Genomic DNA, 8,727 nt, shown 5'->3' with positions numbered 1-8,727 from the left:
TTTGTTGAAAAATCGGGCTACGAGACGGTGTTCACGAGGTTGGGGGAATCGTTTGGGGGAGTTTGGATTTTTCCGGCGTCGACCTGGGGGTCGGTCTCCCTCCGGTGATGAAGGTTGAGAGAATTCTCAATTCTTTCTCTCTCTTCATTTTTGGAGAATGGTGAAAATGAGGGGAAATGAGGAAAAAATGCCTCATTTTGAGTTTAAATACTCAAACGAAAACGACGTCGTTTTCTCCAGGGGCCTTCTGCGTGTTTTTGATTATGGGTTAATTGCAGTTTACGTCCCCTTATGTTGTAATATTACATTATAGCCAGTTAATGAAGCTTTGCTTTCTTTTATTTCAAGCACTGATGTTTAAATATTTGCAATTTAGACATGATATTACTTACTATGCTATTCTGTTAATATTCGAATGTGGCCCTCAGATTTGTGTATATTATGTTTTGGTCATTGATTTGGTATAAATGTTTATGTTTAATTATTGTTTAGTCCCCAACCTTTATTTTATTATTATTTTCTTTTTTAACCTTTTTATTTCATTTTCGTTTTGTTTTTTCTTTTTATTAGTTTTTCTCATTTAACATTTTTTTCTTATTTTTATTTTATTTTATTTTATTTTCCTTTTTTCCTTCTGAAATTTAACATTTTTTATTTTGTAACATTTTTCCATTTTAACGTTTTTTATCTTTCTTTGCTTTAGTTATTTATTTATTTATTTTTCTTTTTATTTAAGTAATTTTTATTTGATATCTCTTTTATTTTACCATCTAACATATTTTTGATTTTTTTTCAGTAGTAATTTTAATCAATTGAAGGTAAGTAATTCAAATCGGGTTTTTTAAATTTTAATTTAAATTCTTAATTTTTGCAATTAAGACAACCGAAAAATTAATTGGTACCGAAAGGGCATTACAATGGTGCTAATCCTTACTTGACTGTAACCGACTCCCGAATCTGACACATTTCTGGTAAAACGCAGATCAGGTAAGATGGTGTCTGATCCACCTAAATATTTTTAAAATGATCGGTGGCGACTCTAACCCATTATTTCAAGTCGAAGACTAATTCCGGGCCCATCCGAAAGACGGCCACGACAGCTTGGCGACTCTGCTGGGGACAGGTAAGTGAGTCAGGCCGAAATTAATTTTCAGTTGTCTTTTTTAAGCGAAAATAGTAAATTTTTATTTTTATATATTTATTTAATTCCAATTATTTATCTTTGATTATTTTTCAAATAAATAGTTGTACTGACGTTTTTTTCAATGATTTCATATTTTTAACTTTTTCCATCACATGCTCTATACCCGAGCTCCGAACCCTTTTAAGTGGGGGCGAAAGCGACGCCTTCATGAGAATTTATTCTTCGCATAGGCCTAGCAAGTAACCTTCGGGATTCATATACCTTATGTCTTCGTTTGAATTTATTCACCATGCGGACATAAGGGAATGTATCCTCTCGAGTTTAACTTAGTCCACATAATCTTGTAATGAGCTGAGGACTAAGGGTCTGGCAAGCCTAAGGGGGCACCAACAAGGAGAACTCGGGTACCTTCTTTAGAACCTAAACCGGGAGACTACAGAGAATTAGAGCTCACACCGAAACTTCATTTCAAAACCTAGGATGCCTAATTATTTCCTGTTTTACTTTCTGTTCAAAGCATACGAACTAGACAAATATGCGGTTAGGATTTGCTTGAAATTAGCATGCGGGATAGAGATCATGTTCGTGTAGGAATAATAAGCATGTGGGGTAGATATCATGTGGGGTAGGACTTTTTTCATCATTATTCTGATTATTATCTTTATCTCACTAACTTTTTCCTTTCATTTTTTTCTTTCATTTTATTTTATTTTTTTTATCATTTACATCATTCAAAAGAGGTGTTGATCCATAAAAACGTGTTCGTTAAATGTAAATAGTTTACATTAATGGACAATGGGGTTATAATACAAGAGATAAGAAGCCCAAAAATTCGGTTATGGTCAGAAAAGACTCAGAATGGACCGGGATTTACATCAAGCACGTCAAAAGTCAACTTTTCCAAAACGGGTTGGCAGAGGTTGCAGGGACAAGACGATAAAAGGTTACTGACCTGAAGAGTCCCTTCAAAGGGAACAAGAAGAAGATGACAAAGCGATAGCTGAAGGCCATTGTTGATAAATTCAAGAATCAACCAGATAAACTTCGGATAGTTCCTATCGATGGAGGGCTCCAATGGTGTTTTCGTTAGGGGACAAACTCCACAGAGGATGAAAGCCAGAGAGGCACTCATTCGAGACTTCTTGGAACAAGCACAAAAAGTAGCTCTTCAATTGTACGGTTTAGCTAGAGAAATCGGAGCGGTTCGACATGGTATTCAACTGGTGACAGACGAAGGAGGAAGTCGAGCCAACCTGTCAGAAGCTGTTCGAGGTCTAGAAGACTTAGTGGTTTTTTGTCTCTTAAGAAATAACACTTTTGTCCCAATAAAGGTTATTTATAACAACATACATGTTTTTGGATCAATGCCTCAAACATTTCATGCATCATGCATTCAAACATATTTTGTATTTTGTTATTTTCATTTCATTACATTCACGCTAACTAACAAGGGATGTCTCATAAAAAGGGAACAAAAACTGGACACATCGAGCTCGTTCAAAGCAAAGACAGTTAAAAGAGAAGCATTGAAGGCAAATTGAAGTTACTTAAAGCGTGTCTGTAAGAAGATCCAAAGCAATGAATGAGATACTAGCGCGTGTTGGAAAGATTGAGAAAATTCAAAAGCAACTCGTAAAAACCCAACAGGAGATGATCGATCAAGCAAGAAGATTTCAGGATGAATCAAGAGAACAGATGACCAAGTTAATGAACATGGTAAATATTGTGATCCATAGAGAGAAACCACTAGTGGATCTCATTTTGGATGGGACTATGAATGCTAGTGCTGAAACTGAAATGAAAGTGGCCAGAGGACCTGTTAAGGAGCCGGATAATTCAGGCCAGCTCTAAAAACCAAATGTGGTTGTAGAAGGTTCCACTGGGCTAACAATGAAAGAAGAGCTAATGAGGGATGAAATTTCCCTTGTGAGAGATAAGTTTCACTCAAATAAGAGGTTTATAGAAGATGACCAAATACTGACCAAGAAAGCCAATAAGGATCAACCTCTCATGATTAGAGATTCTAACCCTTTACAATCATCCAGTCATGACACCTTAAGTTCTATCTATAAAGTCATTGCCAAGTAGTCTCTCGTAATGGGGACTAGATGAGAAGAAAAAGAAAGTGCATGGTTTTCAGTTCTCTCCCTTCCATTTTTCACTTGAAAAACTATATTCAATAATGTTCACAGCCGGATTGGTTACACCGGGATATGTCCAGCCACAGTGGCCCCCGAATGAGAAATGGACCTATAAAGAGATTCCTTGGATAAACCATGATGGAACCCCAGTGTGTTCAGTTAAGGTTCCTAGCAGCCCTGAGGATTCTTTAAAACAAACAATTCAGGGGTGCAAGGTAGAAGAGAAAGGGATTAAGATCCAAAACTCGAAATTCGTTGTGTCAACAGAGAATTCCTATGAAGAACATAAGGTGCAGAAGGATGAAAAAGGAAATCCAAGAAAAAGGGCCTCCATGAATGTAATCCGAGACTGGTCCATGGGTTTGAGAATGGATGGGGCAGATGCAGCCAATAAGACACCTCAAATTGCTTCAACATAGGATTCCTGCGAAAAACATAAGGTGCAAGAGGATAGGAAAGGAAATCCAAGCAAAAGGGCTTCCATGAATGTAGTCTGAGACTGGCCTGTGGGTTTAAGAATCAGTGGGACAGGCGCAGCTTTGAAAATGCCTCAAACACCTATATCAGATTTACTTAATGAAAGATGGGTTTTGGGAAGCTTAGAAGGCCTGACAAATATTACGCCAATCACAGCTGCAATATGCATTCGGGATCTGACCAAAACTATCATCACCAAGGAAAATCGTTTTGGATATGAATTTGGGCTCAATTTCTAACCAGGAAAGGAAAAGATGATAAATCACAAAGAAGTGAGATTTTCCCAAGAAACTACTCAGGAGGAAACAAAAATTTCTGCGTCTGAGGTTATATCAAAAGGAGCCCCGGCAAGTGAAACAATTGAGAAATGGGGAGCAAGTGTAGATGAAGGCCCTAATCCAACTGGTGGGGCATCCTAATGAGGCCTTATTCCATTTTGCAGCATCCTGTTTGATTTTTTTTGAACTTTCTCATATTCTTTTGTAACTTGTTTTTTTTAACTTTCTTTTTATAAGGATATTTAAATGAATTTATGTTGAGCATTGAATCAAATTTACAACTTGAAATTCTTTGAATATCAACTGAGTTAAGAAACTTTGTAAGTGGTCGGAGTTATAGAACTTTGACAAAATGACATGATTAAATAAACACCCTTGGTTTTACCCCAAAAGACACACTCGAACACCATATCCTTCTCTTGCAGGGACTGATATGGCCTTCTCCTTTCATAAGGGAATGAACAAGAGGCTAGGTATTAGGTATGCGCAAAAGCGGACAACATGAGGCATCTCTTGTGTATGACATTACTATACTTTTATTGAGGACGTTCAATGATGATAATGATCTTTACAGATGGAATAGTCGAGTAGGAAAATCTAGTTCAGATCAGTTTCTTAGAAATTGAACTCTAAAGACGAGATTTCTTGACTTTCAACAACACCTAGACTATAACAGGTTCTTCTTGACAAACTTAAGAAATTAGATCTGTATACCCAGATTATAATATTATACAATAGAGCTTGAGCTGTCCCTCTAAAGCAATTGGTTAAACGCCTTGGCTTTATGGATAAGATTCAGCTAGCCTGATAAAGATGATTATAATATCTATAAAATAAAGCTTGAGCTGTCCCTCTAAAGCAATTGGTTAAACGCCCCAGCTTTATGGATAAGATTCAGCTAGCCTGATAAATGTGATTATAATATTGAGTTGTCCCTCTAGAGAAATTGGTTGAACGCCCCGGCTTTATGGATTCAGCTAGGCAGACAATGGAAAATTAAATCAAATTTATCTAAATAAGGAGTTTCGGTAAAGAATGACTAAGGGAGTTAAGGAACACCTGTTATAGTCAATTTCACACGAGCACTTTGGAACTTCATTTTTAGATCGATATTTCGACACTGCCCTTGTTAGAGGAGTCTACGAAGCTTGAACAAATGGAAGATTTCAGAGGACCGAAATAGAAGGCCTAGTAATTGATTATGTTAGTTGCGTCATTTTGTCTGCATCCGATTAAAATACCAAGCCAAGAAATAGGGGCATGTTGCAATGTATAAAAGAATAGAGGAAAAATGACATTTTGGTGGCCGAAACTTATAAAATATAAAGCCAACCTGAAGCCAACTTATCAATTTGGACATTTTTCAAAGATCTACAACTCTGAAAGAATTAAAGAGCTATTGATTCTTTTGATATTCTTTGAATTCATGTTTATGATGTTTTTTGATTGTGAGCCCAAACTAAGGGGCAATGTTTCACAAAATTTTTTATTCACATATCTTGTTTTTCCTCTTAAAATAAAAGAAAGGAGAAAAATATTTTCAAATAGGACAGTCTCAAATGTGAAAGGTTCTTGAAGCTATTGAGGCTCATTTTGCCTCTATTGAAGAAAGAATAAATAATGCCAGAATAATAGGCATTTCACATTCTTGAAAGGAAATAGACGGAGTGATCAGATAGAACTTGTGACATTGTCAGCATCCCGAGAAGAAAATGGGGCACGATCGATTCCAAGGACCAGATCGGCAGACAAAGAACGGGACTCCATCCAGGAGATAAAACAAAACTAATTCATGTTGCATTCATCTTAGACATACTTAAGAGCATCACATTTATCATTTTTCGCATACATAATTTTTTTGCAGCTTTTAGAGTCAAGTTTCAACTTCAAGGCTAAAAATACTCGATTCAAAATAACCTAACTTGACATGTTGAAAGATGGACATATCTCAGAATCAACTTCAGACGGGTTCGAGAGCCAATTCAGAGTGAATCCAGTTCAGCTTAACTCAATGCGAGCGACTATTTTCCAGTTAAAAGCCAGATTTCAACTCCAAGACGGATGATATCCGACTAACAGACTACCTCACTTGTCTTTCTCACAAACAGGAGTCACTCGAAGAACATCTCACATGACTTTCCCATGAAGGGGAGTCATCCAAAGATCATCTCACTTGGTTCAGACCCGCTAAGGGGAACCACCCGAGGAATATACCACATGGTTTTCCCGTGAATGAGAGTCATCCAAAGATCATCTCACTTGGTTCAGACCCGTTAAGGGGAACCACTTGAAGAATTATGACCGGCTTAGACCCGTGAAGGGGAGTCATTTTTCACTTAAAGGAACCATTGGCAACATAACTCAAGGCAAGAAGGGCTATCTATCGACAAAGACCTTCAAGTTTGATTACATTCAGCTCAAAGGCATATCAAATTTACAGCATAGCTCAAGGCTAGAAGGGTTATCTGTCAACTAAGACCTTCGAGTTCGATTACATTCAGCTCAAAGACATATCTATTTACAACATAGCTCAAGGCTAGAAGGGCTATCTGTCAACCAAGACCTTCAAGTTCGATTACATTCAGCTCAAAGGCATATCTATTTACAGCATAGCTCAAGGATAGAAGGGCAGTCTGTCAACCAAGACCTTCGAGTTCGATTACATTCAACTCAAAGGCACATCAAATTTACAGTATAACTCAAGGCGAGAAGGGTTATCTGTCAACCAAGACCTTTGAGTTCGATTACATTCAGCTCAAAGGCATATCTATTTACAGCATAGCTCAAGGCTAGAAGGGCTATATGTCAACCAAGACCTTTGAATTCGATTACATTCAGCTCAAAGGCACATCAAATTTATAGCATAACTCAAGGCAAAAAGGGTTATCTATCAACAAAAGTCCTTCGAGTTCGATTACATTCAACTTAAAGGCATATCAAATTTACAGCATAACTCAAGGCGAGAAGGGCTATCTGTCAACAAAAGACTTTCGAGTTCGATTACATTCAGCTCAAAGGCATATCAAATTTACAGCATAACTCAAGGCGAGAAGGGTTATTTGTCAGCAAAGACCTTCGAGTTCGATTACATTCAGCTCAAAGGCATATCAAATTTATAGCATAACTCAAGGCGAAAAGGGTTATATGTCAGCAAAGACCTTCGAGTTCAATTACATTCAGCTCAAAGGCATAACAAATTTACAGCATAACTCAAGGCGAGAAGGGTTATCTGTCAGCAAATACCTTCAAATTCGATTACATTCAGCTCAAAGGCATATCAAATTTACAGCATAGCTCAAGGCGAGAAGGGTTATCTGTCAATACCTTCGAGTTTGATTCCATTCAGCTCGATGGCATATCAACCACATGGTGGAGTCAATGAACTATTTTCCAACCAAGGTCTTTAAACCGAGAAGAAGACCGAAGGGCAACAAGAAGCCACATTCTGATTCAAATTCTGAACTACGACTTCAATCTCATATCATTTAAAGATGGACTCGACTTCGCGACGAAGGAGTCATCCGCAACCCAATTTGATAGGGAGTTATTTCTAATTGCAATATCAGACTCAATTAGACCCAGTGACCTCTTCATACCGAACGAAAATTTGTGTCATTTTATCTTTGTCCTATTTTTCGTTACACGAAAAAGGACAAAGAGGGGCAGCTGTAGACACTCATTTTAGTCCGAATTTGTTTTATTTATTTATTTTCTTTTTATATATTTCTATCTTATTTTTATTATTTTATATATATATATATATATATTAATATAGTATGATTTTTGAAAATATTTTATAGAGAACGGTTTTCGAAAAACATATAATATACTTTTTAAAAATCGGTTTTCGAAAATATATAATATATAGTTTTCAAAACATTTTGAAAATGTATATATAATATATAGTTTTTGAAAACGGTTTTTGGAAATGTATATATTATATAGTTTTTTGAAAAACATTTTGAAAACATATATATAATATATGGTTTTTAAAACATTTTGAAAACATTTATATAATATAGTTTTTGAAAATATTTTTGAAAAAATATATATTATAGTTTTGAAAACAAATTTAAAAAATATATATTATATATATTTTTAAAAATTATTTTTAAAAGTATATATATATTATAGTTTTGAAAATTATTTTTAAAAAATATATATATATAATTTTGAAAACTATTTTTGAAAAACATATATATTATATAATTTTAAAAATGTTTTTTAAAAAACATATTTAATTTATTATATTAATATTAATTATCTATTTATTTTCTTTTTTCTTTTTTAGGGGTCTATATGCAGTCCAATGGAGCCGGTTTGAAGGAAATGGGCCTGATCCAGCATGGTGAAAATTAGGGTTTAGGAACCCTAAAAAAATATCATTAGCACCGCAAGGGAGCGTGCGTGAGGCCACGCGCCAACAACCAACAGAGCCAAGCGCGAAACGGCCGACCGATATCCCGAGACTGACCCATCCCGAGAAGGCCGGTCTCACAACGACCACAAATCCTCTTATTTCGAGGTTCAAAACGGCCAAAACCTGAGGCCAAACAATAGAGGACAATCGGATCGAACAATCGGAAAGACAACCAACACCACAAAGACCGAACCACAATCGGAGGCAACAACACATCACAAAAAAAACAACAACCACAAAATAACCAAACACCAGGCAAAATACAAA

The sequence above is a fragment of the Hibiscus syriacus genome, unplaced genomic scaffold (genome assembly GCF_006381635.1).
Source record: "Hibiscus syriacus cultivar Baekdansim isolate YM2019G1 unplaced genomic scaffold, ASM638163v2 tig00015919_pilon, whole genome shotgun sequence".
Lineage (NCBI taxonomy): Eukaryota > Viridiplantae > Streptophyta > Magnoliopsida > Malvales > Malvaceae > Hibiscus > Hibiscus syriacus.
This window is presented reverse-complemented; position numbering follows the sequence as displayed.